Here is a 21,266-nt window from a genome sequence, read left to right as displayed (position 1 = left end):
CCGCCTTCGAGTACTGTGGACCACGTTGTTTAGGGCGCGATCGCGGTGGCGTAGCACAAACCTTCTCATTGTATTTGCATCTGAATAAACAAAGCACGCTACGGATATGCACCTTCTTGCACGCAGCCGTAATGAAAGCCAATTTGTGAAGAAGGGAATGTATGCCATACAAAATGAAGGAAATATCCATACGACCTTTGTGAGGCTCCCAAACATCCCGAAACCTCCTAATAAGGAGTTGGTGACGGCGCAGAAAAATTAATGCGTTGGGCAGAAAAAAAAAGCAAGAAACATTAATCCGATACAAGGCAACAACGAATGAAACAGAAGAAAGCCGCTTTATTTCCTCCTGTGCGATGAGCGTGTAGAGGCCGCTGCTTGGTACGTAGTATCAGTCTGTTGGTCTTCATAGGAGCATCTCAAAAATACTGCAGGGAAGCCTACGCATGTTGAATACTTATCGAGAAGCTCTGATCGATGATCCTCGCGAATAAGCAAGAAAGGACGAGTTACACACGATCTTCTGACCGATACTCTGAAGAAAGTTGTTCTCTATCTCTTCGTGTGTTGCAAACTTGTGGAGGATACAGCTTCAAATTATTCAGATGCGTCAGAAGCTGGCAAAATAACTGAGTCGCTAGAAATACGCTTTTTAACGCACTACAGCAACGAAGCGGGCGATTTCTAGCCCAGGCACTGTTGCCCCTCACAAGCGGAGTGTAGCAGACGACAGCGGCGCGAATCCCTAAGCCGACGTCAGAGCCAGGGGGCGCCACTCAAACATCTCACCGCCAATATCCACGAAATGAACTTTTCATTGTCGGCAGTGACGCGTCCACTTGACTCGGGCACTGGGACGCTTATTGGCGTCTGGACAGTTTCCGGGCAGACAACTTCATCGGTGCGGGCTGAGTGGGCCTCTGTGATTAGGGCCGGTTACGGCGGCTACGGCTGGCAGAAAGCTGATGAAACGTAGTTGACAAGAGCTATAGGTTCTTTTTTTTTTCAGTTTCAGGATATAGTGCATTATCATTATTCAGAAAATATACAGTTCGAGAGTAATTTTACTCAGGGGAGTCCCGGAGTTGGATACTGCGGCAGCCCTGAAGACGTCCCATTGCAAACTTTGCGAAGGGGGAATCTGCCATGTTTGTGTTTAGTCAAACGGAGCCATTTCGTCCGTCTGTGCTTGTCAGTGAAATGTTGTAATTTCAAAAGGAAAAAAAAAAGCTTAGGCGAAGAGGCGCCGCAGTGGCTGGGGCTCGGAAACTTTCAACAAGATTTTCTTTGCGCGCGTTCTTCACTACGAGGTACATAAGCCGGAAAAAAATACTTCTGAGTTACTATTTCTGAATAAGACGCTTGGAACAACTGCTTGGCCCTAACTTGGGGTAACTTGGTTAGCGCTCGTGTTAGCAGCCTTGTCTGATGTGCGCGCTGTAAATCCAGAACTGGCAATTAAAAACAGCCCAAGCGAGTAGAATAGTTTATATTTGTGGCGGTTCTGGTGGGGTCCACCGGGACTTCTTGCGGCTTGCCCACCGTCCCGTGCGAAAACTGGGGCCCTCCAATGGCTTCAATTTATTCAGCTGCGTTAAGTGGTAAAACTACGCGTGGCTCTGATAGATTGAGCCTGCACGATGTTTTTTTTCTTTTTGTAGCATGATTTTGTGGCCTCGTTTAGCTTAGACGCGGCCTATCGAGGGATATCGCTGCTTTCGCGCTGCTGCCGCTGCTGCCTGCGAATCACAATGACGGCAGCAAATGCGACAAAATACGGCGCACCTCGGTCGCTGCGCCGGCCGTCCGATACATGACGTGTCCTGATCACCGAGAAAGCCACACGTACACGAAAAATAGCGTGAAGTGCTTTAATGCCGTAAGTTTTAATGCCATTAATTCGCTGCTACACGGAAAAATCTAATGCCATTCGCTCTAATGTCAGTTTTGGTTTAAGGAGTTCACGAACGCCTTAAATCGGCCTACTCTGGAACGCGATGAGCACCAAATGAAACCGACGAAACTCTCAGCACCAGACTGTCGACGCGGAAACGGAGCAGAACTTCGAAATAAGACGATTTTTTGCGCACTCTTGGTGGCGAAGTTTTGAAGATGACGTTCACTAAAATAGCCGTAAAAGGCAAAACAGCGTGTTAAATTTTTCGGATTTGGCTACCGCTGGCAGGCGACGGCAGCTGCTGAAGCCACTTTTAGAAACGGCTCACATTAAAAAAAAAAAAAACTATTTCTCATGACGTTTTCTTTCACAAAAAAAAAAACATTTTTAAGCCTTGTGAAACGTTTTTCTCCTCGTTAAAAACTTCTAAATTTTACTGAATTTCTCTTTTTGGCCATGGTCACCATCATGCCTAACACATTTGCGTTTTCGCGTGTAGCACGGCCGGCCCAATTAATGTCATCCGTTATCGTAAGGACTTAAACACTTAATGTCATTTTTCGTGTACGTGTGGCACGGGACTTTTACGTGTGGCACGGGATAATTAGACTTGTACCGTGGTCCCGATGCACGAGACAAGATGGCGGCCGAGCCACATGTTCATAGCCTAGCTAGAGTGTACTAAAACTTCTATAGTACACTCTAGCTTGGCCAGCGGGCGTGCGTTTCAGCGCGAAGGGATTCACACTGCTGTACAGTATTGCTAGCGCAACGTTGCCGACGGCTTTACGAGGGTTGTAGCCTGACATTTTGGGCAGTCGATATTGAGGCTCATGCGGGTGCATAGGCCCAGTTTGATTTAGGTTTTTTTTTTAAAAGCGAAAGCTTTCTTAGTGGGACCGTTGGTGTCCCGTCAAAAATAGACTGGTAGGTCGACCGAAGCGCTTTGATATGGTCTCTCATGGACACACGACGCAGGCGGTAGACCAGGCGTCCATTGTGCCGAAAGGATTACTTGGAAATCGCTAAAAAGGACACGGTTCTAGGCAAGACAAACACGCATCGATCACGAAAAAGGAGTACGATAGTATACCGTTATATTGAAACCATGTATCGCTGTACATTTAGACCGTTCATGCATGTGTTCAAAAAATCGTCACATGGGTTCGTTCTTCCCTTGGCGTGGTTCTTTGGGGGTTTGACGAACGAATGGATGCGCTTTCAGCGAAGGTTTTGACGCACTTTTGATGTTAGAAAGCTTTCGCGCTTCTCTCCACTTTCTTGAGGAAGGAATGGCAAAGTTTAAATGCACAGCGGCCCAAGTTTTGACTGATATTGCGCCAGCGTCGACCGGCGGGTGGGTCAGCGCCGTACCACGGTATAGGCGAGCGAGAGAAGATCGCAGATTCACACAGCCGTCACTTTCACCGTCACGGCACCGTCACGTCAAAAAATCGCGACAGTGACGTAAACGGAGTAGCGTTCGTACTGGAGCTCTCCGTCACAGTACAGGGTCGTCTGATCAGGTTAGCCCAGAATTGAGCGTGCCTAATCTGAACAGTAAACAAAATGGCTTAGATTTTTACGTGTGCTCACTTCTCGCTAAATCTAGCCGTAAAAATTTGTTTGCTGATTGGCATGGTTTACCACGGGCGTGGTCCCGTCGTGTTGACGGAACGGAAACGTAAGAGCTCGGCTTCCCGTCACCGTCGCACCGTTTTCGGCAAGAAATCGCCCGAAAAACCGCCGCCCACGACGGAAGACAGTGACGCGACGGGTTGAAAAACGGCTGTGTGAATGAGGGCTTAGCACTTGCATAACAGTCCCGTCAGTGAACTGTCGTCTGCTAAGGTGTTCGCGCAAGTGCGACGCAAATCCCTTCCCGGCGGTAATCAATCGGCTATCTACATTGCCGGGTGTTGACAGCGATTTCTCGTGCACCTTGTTCGCGGCTATGGAGATAGGCGGTTGATTACCACCGGGAAGGGATTTGCGTCGCACTTGCGCGAACACCTTAGCAGACGACAGTTGCACTGACGGGACTGTTCTGCGCGTGCTGAGCCCTCATTCACACAGCCGTTTTTCACCCCGTCACGTCACCGTCTTCCGTCATGGGCGCCGGTTTCTCGGGCGATTTCTCGCCGAAAACGGTGCGACGGTGACGGGAAGCGGAACTCTTACGTTTCCGTTCCGTCGATGCGACGGGACCACGCCCGTGGTAAACCATGCCAATCAGCAAACAAATTTTTACGGCTAAATTTAGCGAAAAGTGAGCACACGTAAAAATCTAAGCCATTTTCTTTAGTTTACAGATTAAGCACGCTCAATTCCAGGCTAAGCTAATCACTAGGCAGACGACCCTGTACTTTGACGGAGAGCTCCAGTACGAACGCTACTCCGTTTACGTCACCGTCGCGATTTTTTGATGTGACGGTGCCGTGACGGAGAAGGTGACGGCTGTGTGAATGAGGGCTAACTCTGCGATGTTTTCTCGCTCTATAGTTCCTAGAATATAGTAGAATATACTAGTGCCTAGAATAGAATATTCTAGGCAGTATACTCGCTCGTTTCGCCGCTTTCTGCGGTAGTGAGGCGTCTGACGCACCCGCCGGACGGCGCTCCCGCGATATTATTGAAAACTTCGGCGACTGTTCGTCAAAATTACCTTTATAAATACAGCAATCGAACGTATGTGCTTGTGAGTGATTTCATGGGGACTGCGTCATTGATTCCGCCCTGCAGTTGCTGCATAGTGGAGCGAACTCAAAATTACGTGCATGAAACATTGCATAGAAATGTGAAGACACGAACGTCAATCAGGGGTCGGCGCCTTTTCCGAGCTGAAGGCCCGTCCGCCTGGAATTTTGGGGAGGCATCCCGATTGTTGGACGCGCCAACCAGGCTGGCGAGGCCACATACTTCGTGTGATCAGTTGCTCGAAATAGCCAGTTTAGCGCTTCTAGGCTATCTCAGTGGACATTCTTAATCTGGAATGATGCGGGCCAGAACGTCGATCACGTGTGCCGGCAATGATAAGGAACAACGCGTACCGAAAGTGCCCGTCGTCCCTTACTGAAAGCATGCCAAAAATGAGGTTATTTCTTAAAGGGGCCGTGCAACAATTTGTAAATTTTTTTCGTCTTAAATGCTTGCAGAACGTAGTCGACCAAACACATCCACTACTTAGATTAGAAGGTCGCATAGTACCTCAGCCAAAACTTACTGCTCTATGCAATCACATAACTTGGAAACTCGCTCAAAAGATTATTTTCTTTTTCCCGTTCTTGGCGTTCTTCGACCGCTGGAATTACGTCATCACAGCGGTATAGGGGCCTTGGTCGGCTTTCCTTTTGGTCCTTACGAACCCTCGTACCATAGGTCACAATACCCGCGATTAATCTTGCAATACTTGACTGCCCCCTGATAAATAGCAATGATATAAATGCTCTATTTCCCTTCACGAGATGGGGAAAGGGATGCTACTGATAGCACTAGGCTGCAATAACAACGAGTTACCGCCTCTCTTTGTGCGGCGAATTTGAGATTATCGCTAGAGCGGGGTACTTTTCTTTGATGATTAGCAAAAGGTTACTCTTTGTTTACCAAGGTTTTAGTTGCGTTCAAGGGGCCATGAGGACAAAATACAAGGTCGGTTCATTCAAAAAGATGTTCTGTGCCGATAACAGGCATCATCGTCATCACCAACCTATCTACGCCCACTGCAGGGCAAAGGCCTCTCCCATGGATCTAGAATTATCCAGGTCCTAGGCTAACTGCGACCAATTTATCCCCGCAAACTTCTCGATCTCATCTGCCCATCTAACTTTCTGCCGCCCCCTGCCACGCTTGCCTTCTCTAGGGATCCACTCTGTTGCCCTTAATGACCAACGGTTATCGTGCCTTCGCATTACATGCCCTGCCCACGTCCATTTCTTCTTCTTAATTTCTACTAAGATGTCCTTAACACTCGTTTGTTCCCACCCACTCCCCTCTCTTCTTGTCCCTTAATGTTACACCTATCATTTTCCGCTCCATTGCCTGCTGAGTCGTTCTCAATTTGAGTTGAACCCTCTTAGTGAGCCTCCAAGTTTCTGCCCCGTAGGTGAGTACCGGCAAGATGCAGCTGTCGTGCACTTTCTTCTTCAGGGACAATGGTAGGCTGCTATTCATTATCTGAGAATGTCTTCCATATGAACCCCACCCCATTCTGATCCTTGTAATTATGTCTGCCTCATGGTTGGGATCCGGGGTCACTTCTTGGCCTAAGTAGACATATTCGCTTACCACGTCCACTGCCTCGCCACCTATCTCAAACCGCTGTGCTCTCCCGAGGTTATTGATCATTACTTTAGTGTTCATCATATTAATTTTCAGGCCCACGGTTCTACTCTGTTTGTCCGATAACGATGACAGCAGCTTTATCGGTAAATTGATACAACAAATCGAGATATTATAGAAAACGTAGTCAACAGTGCCGACTACCCAGCCACTTTCCGGCTATCTTTTTCTATGACGTCACAGAATCTTGTTTGTGCGATTGGCGGCCTTAGCCACCGCCAAAAAACGTGCTGGGAGATTGTAGCGGGGCCTATACGGTTCCCTTCGATCGTATCACTTGAGTGCTAACGCGCACTTAGCGCAACGACAAAAATGTTTCAGTGCCTGTCGAAAAAACGTCATTCCTTGCCATGTTAAGTCACTGTGGCGGGAAAATTTAAAGTTGCGGAATAATGCTTGCGTTGTCTCGATTAAAAAAAAAAAACGACCTTCGAAGTTGGAATGGAGGTGAGTGAGCTTCCAAAGTCTAGTACTTTCAAATAGAAAAAAAAAGTTGTTTTTCGTCTTCGTGGTTCCTTTAAAGTGGTTACGCGTATCATCATCATAGTCATCATCATCATCACCACCACCACCACCACCAGCACCACCAGCCTATCAACGCTCACGACAGGACAAAGGCCTTTCGCATAGATCTCCCCACAAGTGATCACCGCTTGACCCGGCGCGGTCCGTTAGTTCGCCCGCGCGGGCGTGTGCGGTTTCGTTATGGTTGGCGTTGGTGTCCGACACTTCCCCTGCGTGTGCCGGAAACCACTTTATTCTTGCCCTTTCCCGGTGTCTCGGTATCTCGTTTAAAATCTTCGTCGCAGCAGCAGAGACCCTGCCTCGGGCAAAGTTCCTGATTGCCTGCCGCGAATCGCTGAGGACAGTCTTAACTTGGACTTCAACCGCAGGCACAATAAATGTTTTTCCAATCCAATCCAAATATCCCGGTCCTGTACTAACTGCGACCGATTTATCCCCGCAGACTTGTGTGTGCCAATGACCAAATATATTCGGACAGCACGTGTTTGCTGCTGGTCAAGGATGTGCTTGTCGAGCAGTCGGATGTATATAACTCGTGCCGGGTGTATTCGTGTACGCGATTGATAAACACCGTAGAAGGAAATATCCGGAAGACGAGCGGTTTTCTAGCTTTCGTACTGCACTCGGTTTCTTGCAACATTCCCGCTGGCGTAAGAAAAGCGAGGCTTCTAATTTAAAACAACAAATGTGCCCACACGCTGCCTACAGATGCTTAACCAGCAGCGAACCAGTAATGTGCGGCCAATGTTTGCCATCGACGCTGACCCGCCCGCCCCACCTCCCTTGCCCCGCCCCTTGCCCGCTGCTGTTGCTTGAGCTATGCAGTCATCCACATCTCTTTACTGACCCTACCTGTCCAGCCTGCGGGGCACTCGACACTCACTACCATTCTCTCTGCGAATGCCCCGCAGACCCGTACCCCCCCGTTCCCGCCACTCACCTCTGGGAGCAGATGTTGCGTGACCCGGGGGAGTCAGGCCAAGTCCCGATCGCCTTCCCTGGCCCTGGGGGTCGCGGCGGCCCTGTGGGCCTCCTCCACCCCCAATACCTGATCCTGATGGACGAAAAAAACGTATTCCTTCCTTCCTTCCTTCCTTCCTTCCTTCCTTCCTTCCTTCCTTCCTTCCCGCAGTTGCTCGCTGTGCGCGCGCTCTGCTGCGACTAGGACTGTTTTAAGGCGAAAGCTTTCTTCGTGGGACCGATGGCGTCCTCTCGAAAAGCTAATGCGTTTCTCCATAGACCGGTTGGTAGACCGGAAAGCCCTGGTGAGATCTCTGGACACACTGCGCGTGCGTGAAACCAGGCTTCCATTCTGTCAAAACGGTTACTTGAAAATCGCGGAAAAGGAACGCTTCTAGATAAGACAGTACACGCGTCGGTCGTGAAGAAAAAGGGGTGCCCTAGTGTACATTTATCTCATAAACTACGCATCGGTATACACTTAGACCGTTTTTAGATCCGTTTACTTAGCGCGCGCGAAATCGTCGCATGGGTTCGCTCTGCGTTTGCAGCTTGGCTCTTTGAAGGTTTGCCGATCGGTTGTACGCACTTTCAGCGAAGGTCGGAAGGACGTCAGCCTGGAAGGCTTTGAGGCACTACGGACGCAGTTTTCATGTGGGAAAGCTTTGGCGCTTTTCTCGGCTTTCTTTAGGAAGGGAAAGTACCGTTTTTTCGCCCCCTTTAAAGGAGCCATGCAGAGAAAATACAACTTCGTGTAATTTGAAAGAACTAGGATTCAGTATCTCACTCAGCTCCATCACAGCCACAGAAGATGTTTTTTTAACGAAAAAAAGTATTTAAAAACTTTCAAATTTGGCGCCACAGTGACGTGTTATGAGCAAGAATGACGTCGTACGGGCCAGCAAACAAAAAAAAATTTTCAGTGCGTTAACTGCACGTTAGCATTCAAGTGATGCGGTCAAATGGAACTAGAGGCCCCATTGCAGACGTCCAGTCATGTGTCGTCGCGACAGCTCAGTTAGGCGGCCGCCAATAGCACAAACAAGGTTCCGTGACGTCATAGAAAAGTTGCGGGAAATTGGCTAGGGGGTCGCGACTGCTTCACACGTTTTCTTTAATATCTCCGTTATTTGTTCGAAGATTGCGATGATATTGGTATCATTGTTATCGGGACTAAGCAGTATTTCTAATAAACCCAACTTGTGTTTTGTCTTCATGGCTCCTTTAATACGCCGCTCCCACTGTGCAGTGTCGGTACGTGCGAAAGTATAGGTACGTCATCTAAACCTCTCGCCCTTTACTTCTTACTGCTGTGCAACCTGTTTTTTCCGAGCACGTCCATGGGGTTGCGCTGAAGGAGTTTTCTTCGTACATGAGACCGCCGGATTGTCCTTGCGCCGAGCCATATAAAGCTTCGGTTTCAAACAAACACGCCGCATTGAAACACAAGCGTCGACTGCTGTACTTTAAACATTCGTTTCTCCTCCTTCGCTCGTTCGCTGCCATTCTATCGCATCAGATTTTCTCAAAGACAGGCTACTGAGTCAAGCATTTCAAGCTATTTCTGACAAGTGTGCTCGTGTGCATACACGCTTGAGGAAGGTCATATATAATTGTTACGCAATTAACGCTGGTTTTGAAAGGAAGACATATGCGTGCTTAGCCAGGCAAACAGCGCGTTGAATGTCTGCTTCGGACTTCAAAAACGAACGAACAAAAAAAAAGTTTCTTAAAAGTACGCCTGGGTCACATTTATCTTTCAAGGGACAGACAACCGCTTTTTGTCGAGTGCATGTCCTCTAGCTCATATGAAAGCCAGCGTTTTTATAGTGGGGTAATCGCGAGGAATTTCCAAATAAAGAGGCAGAAATAATTCTGATTTGCCGCTAAACTTTCTGAAGTCTGAAAGTTGCGACACGTAGAGTCTAAACGTAGCATGTGTCCAAACAATTCCGTAGATTTCAACGCGTGATTCAAGAACCGCATGAAGGAATGGGGAAAGGTTGCACATTATTGTTGTTTTATTAGCTGCCTAACTGTCGCAGTTGCCAGCATTCCTTTTGCGGGACTCGTATGGCTGGTAGATCTAAAAATTCCGATTTCATAAGTTCTAGGGCGCTATCGGCAAAACCGTTTCGGGTTAAGGCGTTTTAAGTGATGCCCTTTCATTTGGGATAGAGAAAATATACCCGACGAAAATCGACTGTCTGTCCCTTGAAAAAATACTTCGTTGACTGCAGTCAGCGAACTACAATAGCGACTTATTAATCATTTGCGATGGGCGCACGTAGTAAGCGTCAATTTTTCATTTCACGCGAGGGGTAATAGTTGAAACGTTTTATTAAATCTGTTCATACTGTAAGCGAAAACATCGGCTTATGCCTGTGCTACACGGCTGTTTAAAAGGCCTTCCGAAGGCCGTTGAACCAATTATCTATCAAGTGCCCCATCGTAAATACATAGACGCAGATGTGGGCGAGAGTCCAATTGTCAATTGAAAGTTACCGTGTAGCACAGGCGTTATACAGGTGTACGGTCACTACGGTGCGGGTTCTTTGAAACACATCGCGGTTTCGAAACAAACACAATATAGCACATATATGTCAATAAAGATTGCGCTAAAACTGTGAGATGCTATTTTCACCTTCGGGTAATAAATCTAGTTAAATTTAAGGAGGATCGGTCCGCCGATGTCGATGATGGAAGCGATGGTCGGATTAGATGATCGCTGAAACGATGACTCGCTGGCTCGTTGGCCGACGGCACATAGCCGATCTACTCCAAGCAAACTCGAAATGCACAATATGTACACTTTATTTACACTACGTATTTACAACTTTCAAGGGCCATGATCGCATACAAAAGGTCGGGCAAGGCCCGCGTCGAACGGGGCGCTCCCTCTCCTCGCAATCCCCCTCCGCCGGTTTCCCAAACGAACGCAAGGAAATCCTCCTTCGAAAGCTGACATCGCTTTCAGCCATTATTGGGTGACCTCTGGTCGTGGGGTGAACACGAAAGCGCGACGAATAACAAAGAAGCCTCCGCGGTTTCTCCTGACGCACCTCGCGCTCAAGTCAGCTCGGCCGGCGGGAAAACAAACACCATACAGGTAAACCTGCTCTGCCCACCGAACGATAGCTAGTTGCCGGGCGGTATTAACTAATTAAGTTAGGTGCGCGAACTCAGCAAACCTAATTCACGCACGAGTCTACGTGGATTTCGGCGGTTGCTCAGCTTCCGACAAGTTGCCGCAGATCGAAGATTACGCTGTAGAGGCCGTCGATAGGAGATTTGTGAGCCCCTGCCAGGTGCTTGAAAGAATGGCCAAGTTGAGAGGGTTCCCGATTAGAAGAGCGGTCACCTCTTTCTCCATCGATAAGTGAGTGGAAGGCTCCACCCGCTAACATCGTCGCCCTCACAAATGCACCGCGTTTCCAATATGCCTCACTAACCTACTCAGAAGCCGATAAGGGTTTTGTAGCCGCTCTTGACATTCCGTGTGTGAGGAGTGCGCTGACAACGTGTTGGCCTTTCGTGATGTAGGCTACCCTTTAGCGCCGACTGATTATTACAGCGAAACTGTTAGCCTCTCGTTGGTGGGAAAACTTTGTGTCGTAAATAAAAAACCCTGGCAGGACCCAGGCGTGCAGCATAGAGCTCAGCATTCGTGCAAAGAAGAAAACCCAAAACAGGCAGCGAAACCGCATGATGGATCCATGATAAGGTGCCGGTTAACAATAAGAGCCCCCCCTTGTGTTATGGCAAAGATTAGGTTTGCAGCTGCTTTCGAAAGTGGAGGTTGTCGTCATTCGAGGGCTAGCGCATGCGTCAGGGTAATCAGGCATGCAGCATAGAGCTCAGTATTCGCTAAAAAAAACACACAACAAGCATCGGAACCGCGTTATATTAATACACCTGTGAAAATGAAAAATGGGACCCCCCATGTGTTTCTGGTAAAGATTATGTTTGCAGATTAAGGTTGAAGGCTAGGCAGGACTAGTGTCACTAAATGGAGCACTTGTCCAAGACGCCGAGCGCACCCGTCGGGCTAGGCAGGACCCAGAAGCTCTTGCCCAAGACGTCGAGCGCATGCCTCGGGACCCAGCATTTGCCGGTAGGGAAGCCAAGGGCAAGCGACAAGCCCACCGAGACAACGAGGACAACCACTACACTTGCTTACAACCACTCCCCCATTAGCATGTGTAATTCTTTGCAACAGCTGCGCTGGACATTCACTTTCGCAAAGCGGGATGGTTTCCATTTTTTTCGTTGAAATTGTTTCCTGACGCGCTGTTCTCTTGAAACATGTTCTGTATTGACGCATCCGCAGCCGTATGTAATGCCATTCGGTATCTGAAGGTGTATAAATAATAAAATTAACCGCAAAATTATGTTTATACGTAGCATCGAGTTGTAGGCATCACCGCGGTATATTAAAAAAAGGGGCATTCATTGTGCGAATCGTACTCCGTATGGATCGCTCGAATGCTTTCTTTTTAATCTTGTTTTAACACTGTTTATGTCTCTATTTCGAAGCATTGCCTAAATATGGGGGAAAAGACGCTAGTTTTCCCGGTCGTTTTCTTTGACGGTGTTTAGTCTGATTCTTTGTCGTCTTCAAGGTGGGATTTGCAGGGGTTGAGAAAAGGCTGCAAATGAGACATTTCGCTCCAACTGCTTCAGCAGAGCAGCTTTGCCACCGATTCCCGCCATTTATTCGGTGGTAGCAGTTGGGCGAGAGAGAGAGAGAGAGAGAGAGAGAGAGAGAGAGAGAGAGAGAGAGAGAGAGAGAGAGAGAGAGAGAGAGAGAGAGAGAGAGAGAGAGAGAGAGAGAGAGAGAGAGAGAGAGAGAGAGAGAGAGAGAGAGAGAGAGAGAGAGAGAGAGAGAGAGAGACGTTCTCATTATGCGCGTGGGCCTGCTCAGTCCTCACGTTCCGGTCCTCACACTCGGATGACGCCTTCAAGCCGTTGCTGGATGTGATGTACGCCGCCAGCTTCCTTTGCCATTGGCTGGTGCTTGTTGCGGCCAGCCATCCTTTTGTGGGGTGTGTTTGTAATATTATGCATGGGTTGTGCCGTTCCACGGGCAGTGATCTTGGTTTGGTGCGACGTTAGATGCGTAGCAAGTAAGGTGTGGTGTGTCAGGATATCCCCAAGTCGTGCATGGGCTCGTGAGTGTCGCACGCTTGCTCCGTGTCGCTTGCCGAACTATGACACAGCACGCTTTGCAGCAGTGTTCCAAGGCTAGACGATTACGGACGAAAAAGGGAGCTAATTCCTCCACCGCTTCCTCATCACCACGGCAAAGTTGTTTAGCCGCAGCGTCAAGAGCACCACTTTGAGGGCGCGGTACTAAGAAAGAAACAATTTGCGCTGGACGACCCAAGGTGTAATTCATGGATATCACTCACTGTACACTGACCGGATAGGAGGCCATGGACGAAAAGGGCGAACGGTAATTACAGGCGCCCAACGTTCTAACGGCACATCGTTGGCTCCAGCGGTCATGTCACGCGGCCGTATGACGGCATCACTCCACACCGTTCTGTTCCGTAAACTGTCGGCACTACTGCCGCCCACGCCATGCGAGAGAGACAGACAGGAAAACTAAAGGGCTATAAAGTAAAAGAAAAGCCCAACCCGCACCACATACGTATCACGGGTGACGCCAATTAAAAATAAACGAACTGGACAGGAGTAAAAAAGAGTTTTTAGGAGACAGGAAAAGAAGAAAGAAAGAAGAGAGATCTATCACGGGAAACTAAGCCAAAGGAGGGGAGGCAATCAGCGGTATCTTTTAAACGAATATGTGAAAGATGACTCAGCATGTCGTTCTTCATACATGTGATCTTGATATGCAAACGTATATGCAGCTTAAGTGCTTCCTGGATGGTGAAATCTCATGCTCAATGTTGACTCATCTTGATCTTCCGTGTTGATCTTCCGTCTTCGTTCTCTGCCGTGATCCAATCTGCATCTTCCCCTGCCCTGGTGTCCCTTGTGCCCTGGTAGACCTTCTGTAAAACTCAGAAACTGATTACTTCCCCCAACCCCCTTCCCCGTGTTTTTCCTCCCCTTTACTTCATTTTATTCCTTGCTGTTACTGTTGTTCCAACCTGAACTATCTTGATTGTGGTTTCACCTCGTTTCTGTTACTGATAAATTATTCTGCGTTTTTTGTGAGATTCAGGACTAGACAAAAGTTTGTAATTCTTCCATTGTGCGCATGGCTACGTCTGTACGCGTTTGCGTCGTCATGTACGCTTTGACTCCTTTTTCTTGTTAGGCGCTCTGCGCTTTCTGGGCTCCATTCGCTCAATTTTTTTTCTTTTACTTAACTTTATTTCGAGTTTTTTCCTTGCACTACATTGCGTGCCATTTTTATTTAACTTTTGTTTTCTCTCTATTGCTGGTTTCTCCATCTCTCTCACATTCACTTCACTGCATTGTAATCATCCCCATCTGGCGTAGCAAGCACTGCCGCCAGCAGAGCTGACCTCTCCAGCCAACATTAAAGAGTTCTCTCTCTCTCTCTCCCTACCTGAGCTATCTTGATTGCAGTTGCAAGTCGCTTTTTACGGAAATTTGTTGGACTTCCGCTACTTCCCACTCCTCCACTTATACTCCCTTTATAATTTGTACTTCCTACTTTAACGTACTTTTGCACTATTGCTCTTATGTCGTATTTATCGCTCATTATCAGTAATATATGATCTCGTGCATCCCGTTGCGCTATTATATCTGCCAACTAACCTCAGATATTTTCAAGCGGGTGCGGCCACTCTAACCTCTTCCTCTGTTCCTTAAACCTTACTGTAGAAATATAGTTGTACCCTTTTGCAATAGTTTTTTTCCCATCCCCTTTTTAGCCCTTCCTAATTTCCTGTGTGCACCTTTTTATTTGGTCTTCAATTTTTGTTAAAAGAGCACTAAAACACACGAATGGGTCCACAATTGTTATTGCGCCCTCCTGAGTGACCAGCCCTGGTTGATATATTCCCGTTTTAGTCCCTGCCCACCCTGTTTATAATACTTCCCACCACTCTACTGCAATTCCGTGCTCTTCTTGAACATACCTCCCACGGGGGAGGGTATTTGTCCACCTCTTGCCACGAAATGCACCTTCCCGCCTGGGTATGCCAGGGGGTCACCAACTCAGACCAACTCTGTGCTTTTGCAGTTACCTTCTTTCATTTTTTTTTTTCTCTTTTTCCGAGTTATCCCCAGGGTCTCCGGGCATTGTTGCGCACACTCGAATTGGAGAATTTGTTGTACCTTGTGCAGTATTGACAGCCTAAAGCTGTGCTACTGCGAAAGTCCCCCTCCACCTCGAGAAGGAACGACCAAAAATACACCGCCCCACCTCTATCGTGCTGGTGGCCACGTACTTGGTCGAAGTCCTGAGGGTGATTCCTATTTGCTCCTTGTCTTTTTTCTCCCACTTCCTGACCCCTTGTGAGACCGCCACTGGCAAAATGTTTGCCAGCCGCCTCGGGAGTCTGTGGTTTCATTATTTTGATGCCATTTTTTTTCCAACTGTGGATTGGCCTTCTTTCGGAGATCCTTCCATTTTTATACCCAGCTTGTTTGATGGATATAGGTTTGCCATGTCGAGCCCCTGGGTGGTCTGGTGGTCTTGTGCGGCAGTGAACCGTTGCTCCCCCTCAGGGGGTGGAATCAATAGTGAGCACGGTGGAATACGCATTAACCTATTCCTCTTAAGTTATATTACTTTATTAATCTTTTCTACCTTTTGTGCTAGGAACTCCGTTAGCTTTTCGTCTTTTATTATTTCTTGCTTTTGTTTGGATAACGGATGCCTTAGTTTATTCTTGAATTCACCTCTAAGGGATTTCGTCCTTGGACAGTTGTCTAAGTAATGGTCAAAACTGTTAGCTTCTTTTTTACAACTGCATATTTTATCATCTTTAAGCCCGAACCTATACAAATAGTGGGGGAACCTTCCATGGCCCGTCACTGCTTCTGATATAAAAGGATTTGTTGGGAAGTGACTTGGGATATTTTTAACGTTGGGGACCCATTGGTACGCCTGAGTGCTTGAACCCTCCTTAACCCATTCTTTTCGCCACTTGTCTAAAGCGTCTGCAAATAATTGTCTTTTAATCAAATGGTTTGTCATCGGTATCGTAAGTTTTTCTCCTTGCTCGATCTGCTGCTGTTTTTGCGAAATCGTCAGCTAATTCGTTTCCCGGATTGCCTTAATGACTCCTTATGTGTGCCAGTTGGATTACTGCCTTACCTGATTGCTTTCTATTAGTTTTTAACTTCCAAAATCATGAGATTTTCATTATAAGGATTGCTAATGGCCTGTAATGCTGAAACACTGTCTGTTATTATTTGTACCTTCCTACATTCCTTGGAATTGATATACTCTGTTGCCTTGGTTAGTGCTACCACTTTAGCCTGAAAGTTGTCGCAAAATTTCGGTAAACTATACTGACAAAAATCTACCATACTCAAATTTTCATTCATAACCACAAAAGCCGCACCTACTTTGTCATTTGATTTCGACCCATCCGTGAAAATGTGAAATCGATAGTCATCTTTCCCTGAAAGTTCCCTATTGTAGGGGAAATCTAATAGCTTTGCTGAGTGCCTTATCTTATTTATTATATTATTTCTATGGAATGCCACACCTTCCCATGTAAAGGGTTTATCTTCTTTCATAATCTTGTACGTTTCTACCTCCTTCTCAATCGTAAGATGGATTTGCAAGATATTACATACTATATTCAAAGCGATATTAGGCGCTGTTCGATAGGCTTTGGCTACTTTTAGTAGAGCTATCCTCTGTATCGACCTCAATTTCCGCTTAATGCGACTTTTAGCTGTATACCAGAAGGGTGCTGCATATACAATTATCCTTTCAATAGCTCTTAAGTATATCATTCTTAAATGTTGACTCGTCATTCCTTTTTTTTTCTAGATATGAATTTCGATAAATTTACCGCTAGCAGAGTAACTTTGTCTTTGACATAATTCAAACAGCTTATAAAGCTTAGGCGGCTATCTATGATGACTCCTAATATCTTTATCTCTTTCTATAATTGTTACCCTGCATCTGAAAAATTGCTGGTCTCTTGACGTGTTTGTTCCCAAGGACTATTGCTTTACTATTGCTTTCCATACTAAAGTGCAGATTTTTCGTGCTCGCCCATTTTGCAACTTTCTCTAAGGCTGCATTTGCTGCCGTTTCAATTTTAATCCTTGATTTCCCTTTAACTACTACCGTGATATCATCGGCAAATGCTTGTATATGGCAACCTACCCCAAATTTCTTATTCAGCAGGTCTTGAATCATGAACTTCCCGAACATCGGACTCAATGGTGATACCTGAGGGGACCCGATGGGTACCAATTTGAATTCGAGTTTCTTAAAGCCGGTGTCGTATATTATAGTTATCTTTGTTAAAAAACTTGCGGCAATCTTAACGAAGTTCTCGTTAAAACCTATTTTCTTACAAAATGCTACCGCATGATCAGCTCTTATGGAATTAAATGCATTCCTAATGTCTAAAGATATTAATACCGTTGTTTCCATCAATTTTGCTTGATCAATTCGCTTTTTAATTTCTCTCAGTGCTTCTGTCGTCGACTTGTTATGTATAAAGCCAAACTGGTTTTTGGAAAAGTGATTTTTTTTGTAAAGAAAATAATACATCCTGGATTTCACAATTTTTTCACACACCTTACCTAGCAGTGAATTTATTGCAATTGGTCTATACCGTTCATATTCATTTGTTGAGTTGCTTTGTTTTGGGATAAAGATCACTCTGGATCTCTTCCATTGTTGTGGAAAGTGTCCAAACCTATAACACCCTGAGTATACCCGATGAAGAAAATCCTGAAATACCATATAGATACCTTGTAAAAAGTCCGTACTTATACTATCTGGTCCAACTGCTATATCTTTCCTCAAGGCCCATATAGTATATCTAATTTCCTCTTCCGTTATGCTGTCGTTCGTATTCTCAATATGTTCTACTGTGCTAGTGATATTATCCATCTATTTTGATTGCTCCTTTAAATTATAGAAATGGCTTACGAATTCTTCAACCGTTTCTTCGACTGATTGTGTCCGTTCCCCATTCTTCTTAGGTATGCTCGACAATACCATCTTTTTCCTAATCTGGTTCCTAGCTAATTTATAGGGTAATGTGAATGGATTTGATGTCATCTGGGACCAAATTTCATCCCAGCTTTTCCTTTTTTCCTCTTTCAGATGTTCGTCGTACTGCATGTGAGCTTCATAATCACTCCTTTTATACTCTGCTTTGTGTATGTTATCTGATCTCTGATATCGCCTCCTGAGTGCCCTTATCCCTTATTCCACCAACGCTTTGGCTCTTTATCCTTGGTGACATTTTTCGAGTATTTTTCGACTAGTCCTTCGAATTTTATATCAAAGTTATCAACGAAACATTTGACATCGTCTGCTGACTTGGGCTCCTCTGTTTCCTTATATCAAGGGTCATCCTTTAGATCGCGTGGTATCTTCAGTTTCCCTTTTTTTGTGATAATTTACGTTCTTTCTGTTTTTATGTTTTTAAAAATATTTATCATGATGTACTTGTGATCGCTATTGTTGTGCTGTTCTAACACCTCCCATTTGTTTATTTCTGTCGTTAACTCTATGAATGCCAACGAAAGGTCAATCCAACTCTTCCCGTTTACCGTTTCAAATGTAGGGATTGACTCCGAATTATTTAGAATATTTAAGCTATTGGCGTTGGTAAAAACTAATTACTCCATCGCCCCTTCTACCGGCTATTGACCCTCCCCATAAAGGATTTTTTGCATTAGTCCCCTGTAATTAAAAAAAGTGTTTACCTTCGACAGTATTTAGTAGATTCTCGATTTCAACAATTATTGGATTAAGATCATTCTTTGGTGCGCAATATGCATTTATAACAATTATTTCTTTATCTCTCAATCGTATTCTTGTACATACTATTTCGCTCTGAACAAAAATAGGAAAAGCTAGGCTATCTTCTGAATGAACAAGAATTGCCACTTTTGGGCTATATGCACTTGCCACTATGCGTGTTGTAATTGGAAAGCCTATTATTTTTCCTTGTCATTGATAGGGTTCCTGCACAACCGATATATCTACCATGTTCTCTCCTTGGTACGTATTAAGAGATTCATTCGCCTGGAAACACCTTGCCAGGTTAATCTGTACAAACTTTAACTCTGTCTGAGATGCCTGGAATTTTTTATTTGAATTTGTTGTCATTACCCGAGTTACTTATCTCTGTTGACCCTTCCTTTTTCCCCTCAAGACGGTCCTTTCTCACACCATCGTCTTACTTAACTAGATGCCTTTCACCAACTTGCCTTCCTGCAGTTAGTGATAGTTGGTTCTTTCCCGCATATTATCTTGAGAGAGAGAGAGAGAGAGAGAGAGAGAGAGAGAGAGAGAGAGAGAGAGAGAGAGAGAGAGAGAGAGAGAGAGAGAGAGAGAGAGAGAAAAAACTTTTATGAGCCACTCGGGTGCGAAGGAAGACACGGGGGATGGGGAAGAAGGTCGTAGATGGTTGGCCGCAGGATCCGAAACCTTCCGGTGGCCTTGTTGCGGGACGGCGCCAACGAAAACTAAAGGCAAAAGTAAACCTGATCAACGCCGCCTCCTTAGCTGCGGCGGCACCACCGAGCCAATACCGCCCTAGTGGTGGTGTACGTTTGCAAAGGCAGAAAGGGAGGTGGGTCCCTTTGAAAAGTCTGAATTGAGGTGATGTATTCTTTTGTTTATGTTTTTCATGCGTGAGCTCGCTAAAATGTAATTATTTTTTTTGTTTTTGAAAATAAATTGTTATACACTCTTAGAATACCGTTATTGTGGGGCCATATAGAAATGTTTGTGTATAGTTTATCGGTTCTATTAGCATGTGTTATTTATTTGCCCATTTCTGTGATATAAGATACGGAAATATGACCTGCGTAAGATCTTCCATCATAATTTATTATTCTGACTCTGTATTGATACTTTGTCATGCCCTGTACACTTGTGAAGCCCTGCTGCCTTGTACGGGCCCCCAGCTCCCCTCAAGCGGTCACGAAACTGCGTTTTACCTGAGGGGCCCCCAACACAGATGTTGGAAATAAAAACTCTGATTCTGGTTCCATTGGGACAGCTTTTCACAGAGTCAAGAGTTGCTGCTTTTGTGTTTTCGAGCGAGCGCAAGAGTACGCGTTGAGGCTAATCGGTGTTTCCAGCTGTGCCAGAAGTTATCAGCCTCTCCAACGTGCGCATTGTAAGTAGTTGCGTCCACGCGTGCAAAGCTGATAACGCTGCAGCAAACACTCTGAACAAAACTGATAACAAAGGCTGGACTCCTTTCGTACTGTGCATTTGAAGGCAAACTGCAGAAGACATCTCGCAGCCAAGTTTGGGAACTCACGAACTCTTTCAGAAGCAGTTTATGGTTGTGGAGCAGATACAACGCACAGGAACCATTTCTTGGAGCTGCCGAAAAAAATCTAGGACACTAACCACAAATTATGATGAAATGAAGGCGCTAGTATTAGCGCGTAATCGTCGATCATGTAATCTCTTAATGTTATGCTTCGTGACTCGCAATAAGAGGCTCAAAAGTATGTGCACATACGCTAAAAACTACGCTGGCCTATTTTGTACGACTCACCCCCACTCAACCTCAGCCTCGTCGGCAGAGCTTGTAACCGTAAACAACCTGCCGCCACTCATTCAGCATGGTGCATCCCTGATCCTACCTCAACGCTGGCTTCACCTGGTCAGGTCAGACCATGGTCACATGGTCCATTTGAGTTTGAGGTCGCCACTTACGACCACAGTATTACTAATTGGGAAAACTTTCCCGCCTAATATAGACACCTTGTTCATGGGCGCTGCTGTCACAGGAAATTGGTTGAAGCTGCAAAAAATGATCCCAACAAGGAAAAACGACAACACAGACACGCTACTCACGATTTATTCGAATGCAAAAGGCAGTGCCTTTGTAGGCTTGTATGTGTACTCGAAAAACCATTTTAATGCGGAAGCATTACATACCCCGTTGAGCGAGAAGGCCAGCGCCGGAACCCGTGGAACGGCTGCTAATTACCCACGTGCCTGGGGAGCGTTCCATGGCGTAAGTCTATGTTCAGGCTACCGACGCCTAAAGCCATATCGTGCGCTGTGGATGTAAAAAAAAAAAAAAATGGGATCATATCCACTCCGTGGATGATGGCGAGGGTGTGGAGTACGGGGACTCTAAATGATATACAAGTTGCGCCCCGCGTGACATCCGATTTGCGCCCCGACCGTCATTCGATTTGAACCGTGAGTTGCACCTTGATTATTTCCTAAACGAATCTGCAATTCAAGGCTGTAATCGAATTTCGCTTGATGGTGGTGTGCGCACGGATGGACGCGGACGGACATTGGGAGGTCCTAAGGTACTCGGCACCGTTACATGTGAGGGAGTAAGCCGTTTGACTCTCGGGTGCAAACGCGCGGTCGTAGCCCTATGACACTAACTCTGTTGTGTCTACCAGACACAGGCTC

General features: G+C 46.1%; 1 protein-coding gene across 1 annotated transcript in view; it reads left to right on the top strand.

Annotated features, from left to right (window-relative positions):
• Window positions 1-21,266, top strand: part of LOC144158332 (TBC1 domain family member 25) — a 128,427-nt gene that overhangs the window by 27,495 nt on the left and 79,666 nt on the right. The window lies entirely within an intron of this gene.

This window comes from Haemaphysalis longicornis, unplaced genomic scaffold (genome assembly GCF_048455015.1).
Source record: "Haemaphysalis longicornis isolate Haplotype H1 unplaced genomic scaffold, Haemaphysalis longicornis Haplotype H1 scaffold_10, whole genome shotgun sequence".
Taxonomy (NCBI): domain Eukaryota; kingdom Metazoa; phylum Arthropoda; class Arachnida; order Ixodida; family Ixodidae; genus Haemaphysalis; species Haemaphysalis longicornis.
Note: the sequence above shows the minus strand (reverse complement) of the source record. Positions and strands in the feature narration are given on the sequence as shown.